Genomic DNA, 11,398 nt, shown 5'->3' with positions numbered 1-11,398 from the left:
TTGTTCCATTTTATCTTAATTTGTTTTTATTTCTTATCTTAAAAATTTTAAAATAAAAAAAAAAGATTTTTCATATGAGCCGACTTATGGTAACCTCAGTGAGCACTTCCGTTAATACAGTGTCTAGGAGTTCTTTAGGCGACACCTTCGGTGTCTAAGAAGTTTGGGTTTTAAGCGGGACCATTGTGACCCCTCCAACCTTCCCGGATCCCCTGGCTGTGTTTTCTGAGGCCCTTAACTGGTCATCCGTGAGTTGCTTGTATATTGTGTGTTTTTTAAATTAAGTTTTCTTTATTTTCTTTGTTTTCTTTTCTGTTGAGTCTTTGTTTTTGTTTTGTTTTTGTTTTGTTATGTTAGTTTATTTATTTATTTACGTGGTATGGTTAGTTAGTTTATTTCTAAGTGTTAAAACAATTTTTTTTTTTTATTTCAAACATTGCATAAAAACAAAAAACAAAAAAAAAACAAAAAGAAAACAAAACAAAACAAAAATAAAAACAATTAAAAATAAAAACAACTTCTTCATCTTCATCTTCATCTTCATGGCATGCCTCTGTTTTCTCTTACTTGCAGAATCTGCAGCAGCTCAACATGGTCCTCATTTTTTCTCTGCAGTGCTTCCACGTGCTGATTGGCACAGTAGAGCCGCTTCTGCAAGTCCGCCACCATAGCCTTCAAGGAAGCTATTTCCTCGCTCATTGCGGCACACTCCCTTGTCCTCGCCAGTAATCGCATGCCCAAATTGGTAGCGGAGACCGCGTGGAGCACAGTTAAATTGTGGGACTCCTCTACCGCTGCCTTATCAGACCTCTGTGCCACATGCAGATGATCTGTCGGAGTGAGCTTGCTGCTAATCATGCCTCCTAGCCGCACTGCTCTGTTCGACAGTGCCTCAGAAAAGTTCGGTATTGCCTCAGCAAAGTTTGAGGCCGTGCCGTGATGATATGTGGAGTTTGGGAAGACAGGAGTTGGAGGAGCCCTTGTCTGGGCATTCGGTGGTGCAAGTGAGAGCTCAAGGTTGAGATCATCAAGGTGAGTGCATGAGGATGCCATTTGTTTTGCTTCTGAATTTTTTTGATGTTTTTCCTTGAGTTTGCAGGAAGAAATGCTGGATATCATCCGCTTGCAGAGGTGTGGTTTAAATAGACATATGTTGATGAGAGAGAGCCAACACCATTTCGGATTTCCCGGGCATGCTCGACCTAATCGCTTCAAGGGGGAGCACCTTTACTTTTACTTTACTTTTCTTTTTTCCGTGTTTTCTGGTGTTTAATGTTTTTTTTCCCGTTACTTTCATTTTCTAGAGCTTTGTGTTTTTGCTTTTCCCTTTCGGCTATCATCTTTATCTTATTTTAGTTAGGGAAATGTGTTTTCTTTTCCGTTTGTCGTCTTTGTTTTATTTTAGTTGGGAAGTGTGTTTTCTTTTTCTTTTTCTTTTTCTTTCTGCAACCTTACTCTTTTATTTCCGAAACAAAATAACGAAAATACAAAAACAACAAAATTAAAAAAAAAAAAAACAACAATAATGCAGTAGGAAATCATTTCTTCTCGGTGCTTGGTGTCTCGACCATTGGAGCTTTGAGTTTGGCCCTCTGGCTGTCCTCTTCCGGGGCTTCACGCACAGCTTCTTGGGGCTCATCACTTGAGCTCCCAAAGATCGCAATCTTAGCTTGAGCGTAACTACTCTCGCGATCTGCTTGTTTGCGTTTACCCGGTCTGTCTAGGTCCTCCAGCTGTTTTCGCATGTCGCGAGAGTACAACTCTACCATTTTTGATAGGTTTTTATTCTCGTCCCGCAATACTTCTAGCTGGTGTCGATTCACCTCCACTATCCTTGACCTCTCCCTTTTCAAGCTTTTTATAGCAGTCTGACACTCCTCAACCATACTTCGCTCCGCCGCCAACTGACCTTTCAGCACCTCTACCTCATGGGACTTCGCAAGTAGGCGATGACCCAAACTTGCGACTGTTGCTGTACTCTGCACGCTCAGTGCCAGGGCATCGCTCACGACCCGGTTGTCATCCCTTGTCCCCAGAACACGTATATCTTTAGGAGTCACTAAATTTCTAGCCACTCCAATGGCAACATCGTTGTCCAGGAGTATTGAGTCAGTTACTGTCACAGGCCCCCGTGCGGAAGCAAAGTAGGGCATCCATACTGGTGCCGCTGCTTGGCCTCGTGTCTGAGTCGGTGGAGCTAGGTTGAGATCCAACGAAAATGGGTAGTTAGAGGCCATTTGATTTCTCACTCTCTTTTCTTCTTTCTTTCTTTTCTCTTTTGTGTGTTTCTGAGTTTGCGTTTTTTTCACCCTTTCTTATAGACTTAGTCTTTGACAAACCCTAGCCATTGCAGCATCTGAGCATTTTCTGAATCTCCAGCATTCCTTGAGTCCCACAACCTTCTCGCTTTCCAACCATACCCAACTCATTTATCACGACATGTCTTTTCTGAACGGACGCGTTTAGTACAGCCTTCGCGCCTTTCCATGAGCCCGTAATTTCTGCTTGTGAAATCTGCGGCACTTCTATGCGTCGACACGTGGCTCCTGCTTTCTGCCCGTGACTATCCATGAGACGACATCAGGGACCACATTCTCTCTTTTCAGAAATCCCGCATTTGCGCTCCCAATTCACGTTTCAAATAAAATTTAAAAAAAAAAAAAATTCAAAAAAAAATTTCAAAAAAAAATAAAATAAAATAAAATTGAACCGTGTGGGCTTCAGATTTCATTTTGGGTCGGTTTTTCACCTTGTTTGAGTTTCAAGGTGGGTTAATTTCATTGTGGGCTTTGGGCTTCAAAATTTTTTTGGGTTTCAGAATTGTGTGATTAGGGTTTATTGTTTCAATTTTTTTTTTGTTTTTTTTGTTTGTGTTGTAATTTTTATTTTATAATTATTTTGTTTTTGTTTTCTTTTGTGATTTTGTGATTTTTTTTTTATTTGCTTTAATACCTTTCATTTGTTGTTATGACATTGTTTATGGCTAATTTTTAAACATTGAGGACAATGCTCATTTCTAGGTTTGGGGGTATTGGAGTTTAGCAAGTAAACTTGGTTTTTCTTAAAATTTTAAATAAATAAAAAATTAAATTAAATTTCTTTCTTGTTTTAAATCTTGTTTAGTCACTTTCCGAACACATTTGATGAGATTGTGATAAATGTTGCATGACTTAAATAAAAATTTGAATTTTATTTATTATTTATTTTTTTCCTTGTAAATTTTTATTGTAAAAAATAATAATTAATTAATTAATTAATTTGGCATCGTTCTAGCATGATATGTTCGAAACCTTCTTTGCACTTGCCATTTGTTTCATAATTTTCCAATTAAAGGATTTGCATGACCCAAAGAATTGTATCAAGCATAAATTAGACTTATATAACCATATAATGTGAGCTTTTGAGCCTTGTGCTTCATTTCATGAGTGTTATACACATACTCTTATTTTCTTGTCATCAAAGTTGTTGTTTGATCTCATTATTCATTGATTTGGTTGAACACTTAAAAGTCATTCATTCTTATGCAATTTGATTTCATGACATTTAAAGAAATGATATTAAGGCCTTCTTTGGATCGTTTGTGCCTTTCAAGCTAACCTTATGCATGCTTAAGCATGATTTTCCATTGTTAACCATTTTGAGCCTACATGTAAACCTTTTCTTTCATTTTACCAATTATATTTCCTCGCCTTAGCCCGAAAAACAAATATTTACCTTTCTAAGGAACTCATGAGCTCTAATTCGGATGTGTTTTTCATGCTAAGTTTGGGAAGGGATATTACATAGAAGAAAAAAAGAAAAAAAAAAGAAAATCACACAATTGGTGAAAGAAAAGAAAAGAAAAAAGTTATGATTAAATGGTAGTTGAATGAAATTTTGTTTTTGGGTTTCATTGGTGTTTGGAAAGGAGTTTAAATCATTGTAAATGAAGGTATAAGGAGTTTTGATCATGTAAAAGAAAAAAAATCTAATCGTGATGATTCGAAGTCTTGTAAACAATTTTTTTTATGCTCTTACATTGTGAGTTCCTTGGACTTTGTATTATCCATACCTTTCATTTCTCACTCACCTTACACCCTTGGCCCCATTACAACCTATAATAAAGACCTAAATTGATCTTAAATGTCATGTGGTTGAATTGCATTCATTTTTCTACTTTTAAGTGTTTGGCCTCCTTCTTGAGATCATATTAATGCAAGTTCTTCATCTTCCTATTTTTGAGTTAAGTACCTTATGATTTAACTCTAATCCCATGTCTATAACTGAGTGTTGCATTGTAGCCCTCTTCTGAGTGATTCATTTGTGAGAGGACAACTTTGGTGAGATTTGAAGTTGCATTTGTGCTTGGTATGATTTTTGAAATTGTGTGGAAACTAAGATTGGGGAATTTGTTGCATTTGGCTATCACACTACTACACTTTGAGCATATTATGTTTTGAACTTTGCTGCTTTGTGAATAATGTCTAAAATTGAGCTTTTATTGTCAAAACGTTTAAGTCATGTGCATGAGTCATTTCTCTTCACAAAATGTTCGGAAAGATTGTTTTGAGTTTTTATTTTGATTTTGTTTTTTTGTTTTTTGTGTTTTGTGTTTTGTTTTTATTTTTATGTTTGTTTTTGGTTTTGGTTTTGCTTAAGAACTAACAAATCTAATAAGTTTTCTAACCATTTTGTTTTGTAGAGTTAGAAAAACGTTTGTGGGTATCGTAACTGTTAAACCCTCAGGAGACACAACTCCTCCTACTAGGGATGCCTAGAGGTTTAAAGGCTTGTTGCATTCGCTCAATGCAATCGAGTTACCTACGAAAGTGGTCTAGTTAACTTCTTGTTTTGTTTTTAACTTTGTTTTGTGTTGTTTTGCTCGAGGACTAGCAAAATCTAAGTTTGGGGGTATTTGATCGGTTCATAATTGTATATCATTTTGTACCCTTCTAGCTTATGATTTGGTTATGTTTTTGAGTTAAACTTGTGCTTTTAATCCTTTTTGTGTTTATCTTTCAGTTCATTGAGCTTTAGGTAATAATGATGGCTTTGGATAGTAAATGATGCAATCCATGCATGTTAGGGCCTAATTTGGATGAATGGATGAAGAGCTTAAAGACAAACTCAATTTTGGCTACAGTTCCCTGCCAGCCCAGTTTCGTAGGTCATATTGCAAGCTTTGTTTCAGCAACCTACATAGCTCGGATGAGGCCACATTCTTCATGAAAGTTGTTCCAATGGGTGTATACTAGAACATAGCCGAAATTCAGCCCCATTGGATAATTGTGGAGTCTGTTACCTAGCAAACACAGAGCCATGCTCAGAATGGATTTTATCAGCGCGCAAAATGAGTTAGCAATTTGTTTTGGCCTTAACTTCCTCCTCCGACCTTGGATTGGCCCAAATGATATATGGATGGAAAGAAGACATTCTGAACTTCAAGTTTGAGTGCTTAAAGTCTTAATTTGCTTAAGGGAAGCCCAATTCGTAAGCCCTTGAAGTTGCTGGTCATGCTGACCTCAGGATGAGCTATTATTTCTGGTTGGAAGCTTGGTCATGGTGACATGAAGATGAGCTAGGGCTGCTGGTGGGATTTATTAGTGAAGTGCATCAACCATTTCAGATTTTATAATGGAAGTGTTGTATGCATTAGTGAAGTGCATCAACCATTTCAGATTTTATAAAACAAGTGTTGTATGCATTAGCCATACTTAATTCAGATTTTCAGCTTCCTTAGGCCTATATATAGTGAGGTTTCCCAAGCTTGTAAACACACTCCAAGGGGGGGAGCTCTCAAACACTTCTCTAGAGCTCCCTTCCCTTCTCTCCCTCAAATTCTCTTAGTTTCTCTTTCTAGTTTTCAATTGTTATAATGAGATCTTTGTGCTGAAATTCTCCTTAAGTTTTTCCAAGTTCTACTTAATTTTCATTGTTATGTAAATTCTTTTCTTTAGTTTCAAGTTTGATTAGTTTCCAAGTTTCAATTATGGTTTTTGTTCTTATTCATTATGCTTATAAGTTAATATGCTAGTTTGAATGATTGATCACCATTTAGGCTTGCATGTTAGCTATCTTGGTTTGAATTAAGAGTAGACACCATGCTTTAATTCAAATTGAACTATGAATAGGAAGAGTATGTATGGACATTCGACAACAGGGATTAGATACATACTTGGTTGTTTAAAATGTTCTTCTATGCTTAATGGGTTCCTAATGCTTAATTTTAGGTTAGACAACAAATGATCAAATTAGGGAATTAGGAACACAAGGTTATGACCACACACCATGGCTTAATCATACTTTAGCTAGAATCAATCCATTAATCTAATTGAACTTGGGAACTTATCTACTTGAGTTAGTTATTTCTTTCTTCCTTGTTTTATTTATTTCCTTTCTTTTTCATTTCTGTTTTGTGTAGGAAAAATGAATTGGATCTTTCAATCACCAATCCTCGTGGGATCGACCTCGCACTTACATATGCTATACTACCAAACGGCTCGTGCACTTGCGAGTATCACAAGTTGAGGATGCAACTGAATCCATTTTGGTGCAGCTGTATCTACGCAACAAGTTTTTGGCGCCGTTGCCGGGGACTTGAACCCGGGTCTCTCGGGTGAGAGCCGAGTATCCTGACCAACTAGACTACAACGGACACATTTTATTGGAGTTTAGCAAGTAAACTTGGTTTTTCTTAAAATTTTAAATAAATAAAAAATTAAATTAAATTTCTTTCTTGTTTTAAATCTTGTTTAGTCACTTTCCGAACACATTTGATGAGATTGTGATAAATGTTGCATGACTTAAATAAAAATTTGAATTTTATTTATTATTTATTTTTTTCCTTGTAAATTTTTATTGTAAAAAATAATAATTAATTAATTAATTAATTTGGCATCGTTCTAGCATGATATGTTCGAAACCTTCTTTGCACTTGCCATTTGTTTCATAATTTTCCAATTAAAGGATTTGCATGACCCAAAGAATTGTATCAAGCATAAATTAGACTTATATAACCATATAATGTGAGCTTTTGAGCCTTGTGCTTCATTTCATGAGTGTTATACACATACTCTTATTTTCTTGTCATCAAAGTTGTTGTTTGATCTCATTATTCATTGATTTGGTTGAACACTTAAAAGTCATTCATTCTTATGCAATTTGATTTCATGACATTTAAAGAAATGATATTAAGGCCTTCTTTGGATCGTTTGTGCCTTTCAAGCTAACCTTATGCATGCTTAAGCATGATTTTCCATTGTTAACCATTTTGAGCCTACATGTAAACCTTTTCTTTCATTTTACCAATTATATTTCCTCGCCTTAGCCCGAAAAACAAATATTTACCTTTCTAAGGAACTCATGAGCTCTAATTCGGATGTGTTTTTCATGCTAAGTTTGGGAAGGGATATTACATAGAAGAAAAAAAGAAAAAAAAAAGAAAATCACACAATTGGTGAAAGAAAAGAAAAGAAAAAAGTTATGATTAAATGGTAGTTGAATGAAATTTTGTTTTTGGGTTTCATTGGTGTTTGGAAAGGAGTTTAAATCATTGTAAATGAAGGTATAAGGAGTTTTGATCATGTAAAAGAAAAAAAATCTAATCGTGATGATTCGAAGTCTTGTAAACAATTTTTTTTATGCTCTTACATTGTGAGTTCCTTGGACTTTGTATTATCCATACCTTTCATTTCTCACTCACCTTACACCCTTGGCCCCATTACAACCTATAATAAAGACCTAAATTGATCTTAAATGTCATGTGGTTGAATTGCATTCATTTTTCTACTTTTAAGTGTTTGGCCTCCTTCTTGAGATCATATTAATGCAAGTTCTTCATCTTCCTATTTTTGAGTTAAGTACCTTATGATTTAACTCTAATCCCATGTCTATAACTGAGTGTTGCATTGTAGCCCTCTTCTGAGTGATTCATTTGTGAGAGGACAACTTTGGTGAGATTTGAAGTTGCATTTGTGCTTGGTATGATTTTTGAAATTGTGTGGAAACTAAGATTGGGGAATTTGTTGCATTTGGCTATCACACTACTACACTTTGAGCATATTATGTTTTGAACTTTGCTGCTTTGTGAATAATGTCTAAAATTGAGCTTTTATTGTCAAAACGTTTAAGTCATGTGCATGAGTCATTTCTCTTCACAAAATGTTCGGAAAGATTGTTTTGAGTTTTTATTTTGATTTTGTTTTTTTGTTTTTTGTGTTTTGTGTTTTGTTTTTATTTTTATGTTTGTTTTTGGTTTTGGTTTTGCTTAAGAACTAACAAATCTAATAAGTTTTCTAACCATTTTGTTTTGTAGAGTTAGAAAAACGTTTGTGGGTATCGTAACTGTTAAACCCTCAGGAGACACAACTCCTCCTACTAGGGATGCCTAGAGGTTTAAAGGCTTGTTGCATTCGCTCAATGCAATCGAGTTACCTACGAAAGTGGTCTAGTTAACTTCTTGTTTTGTTTTTAACTTTGTTTTGTGTTGTTTTGCTCGAGGACTAGCAAAATCTAAGTTTGGGGGTATTTGATCGGTTCATAATTGTATATCATTTTGTACCCTTCTAGCTTATGATTTGGTTATGTTTTTGAGTTAAACTTGTGCTTTTAATCCTTTTTGTGTTTATCTTTCAGTTCATTGAGCTTTAGGTAATAATGATGGCTTTGGATAGTAAATGATGCAATCCATGCATGTTAGGGCCTAATTTGGATGAATGGATGAAGAGCTTAAAGACAAACTCAATTTTGGCTACAGTTCCCTGCCAGCCCAGTTTCGTAGGTCATATTGCAAGCTTTGTTTCAGCAACCTACATAGCTCGGATGAGGCCACATTCTTCATGAAAGTTGTTCCAATGGGTGTATACTAGAACATAGCCGAAATTCAGCCCCATTGGATAATTGTGGAGTCTGTTACCTAGCAAACACAGAGCCATGCTCAGAATGGATTTTATCAGCGCGCAAAATGAGTTAGCAATTTGTTTTGGCCTTAACTTCCTCCTCCGACCTTGGATTGGCCCAAATGATATATGGATGGAAAGAAGACATTCTGAACTTCAAGTTTGAGTGCTTAAAGTCTTAATTTGCTTAAGGGAAGCCCAATTCGTAAGCCCTTGAAGTTGCTGGTCATGCTGACCTCAGGATGAGCTATTATTTCTGGTTGGAAGCTTGGTCATGGTGACATGAAGATGAGCTAGGGCTGCTGGTGGGATTTATTAGTGAAGTGCATCAACCATTTCAGATTTTATAATGGAAGTGTTGTATGCATTAGTGAAGTGCATCAACCATTTCAGATTTTATAAAACAAGTGTTGTATGCATTAGCCATACTTAATTCAGATTTTCAGCTTCCTTAGGCCTATATATAGTGAGGTTTCCCAAGCTTGTAAACACACTCCAAGGGGGGGAGCTCTCAAACACTTCTCTAGAGCTCCCTTCCCTTCTCTCCCTCAAATTCTCTTAGTTTCTCTTTCTAGTTTTCAATTGTTATAATGAGATCTTTGTGCTGAAATTCTCCTTAAGTTTTTCCAAGTTCTACTTAATTTTCATTGTTATGTAAATTCTTTTCTTTAGTTTCAAGTTTGATTAGTTTCCAAGTTTCAATTATGGTTTTTGTTCTTATTCATTATGCTTATAAGTTAATATGCTAGTTTGAATGATTGATCACCATTTAGGCTTGCATGTTAGCTATCTTGGTTTGAATTAAGAGTAGACACCATGCTTTAATTCAAATTGAACTATGAATAGGAAGAGTATGTATGGACATTCGACAACAGGGATTAGATACATACTTGGTTGTTTAAAATGTTCTTCTATGCTTAATGGGTTCCTAATGCTTAATTTTAGGTTAGACAACAAATGATCAAATTAGGGAATTAGGAACACAAGGTTATGACCACACACCATGGCTTAATCATACTTTAGCTAGAATCAATCCATTAATCTAATTGAACTTGGGAACTTATCTACTTGAGTTAGTTATTTCTTTCTTCCTTGTTTTATTTATTTCCTTTCTTTTTCATTTCTGTTTTGTGTAGGAAAAATGAATTGGATCTTTCAATCACCAATCCTCGTGGGATCGACCTCGCACTTACATATGCTATACTACCAAACGGCTCGTGCACTTGCGAGTATCACAAGTTGAGGATGCAACTGAATCCATTTTGGTGCAGCTGTATCTACGCAACAAGTACCCAAGGCCTCGGACAATCGGCATCGGCCACCGATGGCATTGTCTCCAAGCTGCGAACAGCCATTACGAGCCCAACTCGTCTACAATCGGCATCCCTTACCGATTGTAGAGAATCAACCTCGAAGTACCCGCCCAAAATATCCAAGGACTCGTGTCGACCTCAGAAGGCCCTCCCACGAGTCCCACATCGAAAATGAGCACTAAGAGCATACTAAATGCCCTCTATAAATAGGCAACTTCCACTACAATACAGGGGTAAGACTTTTCAGCTTGACTTTTATACTTCTATATGGTCAACCGCAAGAGCTCTTGAAACAACAAACTTACTTCGGCATCGGAGGGTCTTAGGCTGGTTCCACACCGGTTCCATAGACCTTACAAGTCTCGACTTCTTTCTATTCAGGATCAGCATCCAAGGACAGGAAGAATCGGCATCCAATATTCAATCGATCTCTCGATCGTCCATCTCATTTGTAAGTTGCACTCATCTCTATCTGTTCAGATTTAGCGCCAACATTGGGTATCATATGAGCATCTTAATGTGTTGATTGTAGTGAGAGCAGTATCGATATGGGTATCAAATTCTGTTGAATAAGTTGATAACACTGAGTAGTATGGATTTATGAATTACTCATGCCTGACATGTGTGCATTACTTTCTGTTCTCCTTTAGTACCCTAGAATGAAGACAACTCTGCAAAAAGATATGTCCGTGCATCCACTCCAGCATGCATGTGTGCATTGTGAAGAATTTTTGTATTTATATATTACATTGTAATGACCTTTTGTGGATGGTTGAAAATATGGTTTGTTAGGTTTGAGACAACAATGCAGCGTATATATACAATATAGTTTATAAAAATATATGTGATTGGGTGGATGTCTATTTTAGGACTAATAATGATAGTTTGGAAAATGTGGTAATAACTTTTACATTTGATGCCTAGAAAGGTGTAGTAGGAAACTATTACAATGCCAAGGATGGTTGTTACTTGAGGATGTCATTTATGTTTTATGGAAAAGAAAATACTCTTAAGTCTGAACCGACCACCATCTAAATACAATCTAGTCTTCCTTTAGCACCGAAAATAGTGTGACTGCATATCTGAATCTGTTGATAATAGTGTCAGTAGTATGGATATGGGTATCATTTCTGTATGTTTATGTGATCATAGTGTTAGTATGGATATGGGTTGAGATTAGAGGTGTCAAACGGGCCGTGCCGGGCCGGC

General features: G+C 36.2%; 1 non-coding gene across 1 annotated transcript; it reads right to left on the bottom strand.

Annotated features, from left to right (window-relative positions):
* Positions 1 to 6,560: 6,560 nt before the first annotated feature.
* On the bottom strand, positions 6,561 to 6,634 carry TRNAE-CUC (transfer RNA glutamic acid (anticodon CUC)). Its single transcript has one exon. It is a non-coding gene; the product is annotated as a tRNA-Glu (tRNA).
* Positions 6,635 to 11,398: the final 4,764 nt, after the last annotated feature.

This window comes from Prunus avium, chromosome 2 (genome assembly GCF_965620075.1).
Source record: "Prunus avium chromosome 2, drPruAviu1.hap1.1, whole genome shotgun sequence".
In the NCBI taxonomy this organism is placed as follows: domain Eukaryota; kingdom Viridiplantae; phylum Streptophyta; class Magnoliopsida; order Rosales; family Rosaceae; genus Prunus; species Prunus avium.
The sequence above is the reverse complement of the archived record's forward strand: the minus strand, read 5'-3'. Positions and strand labels throughout refer to the sequence as shown.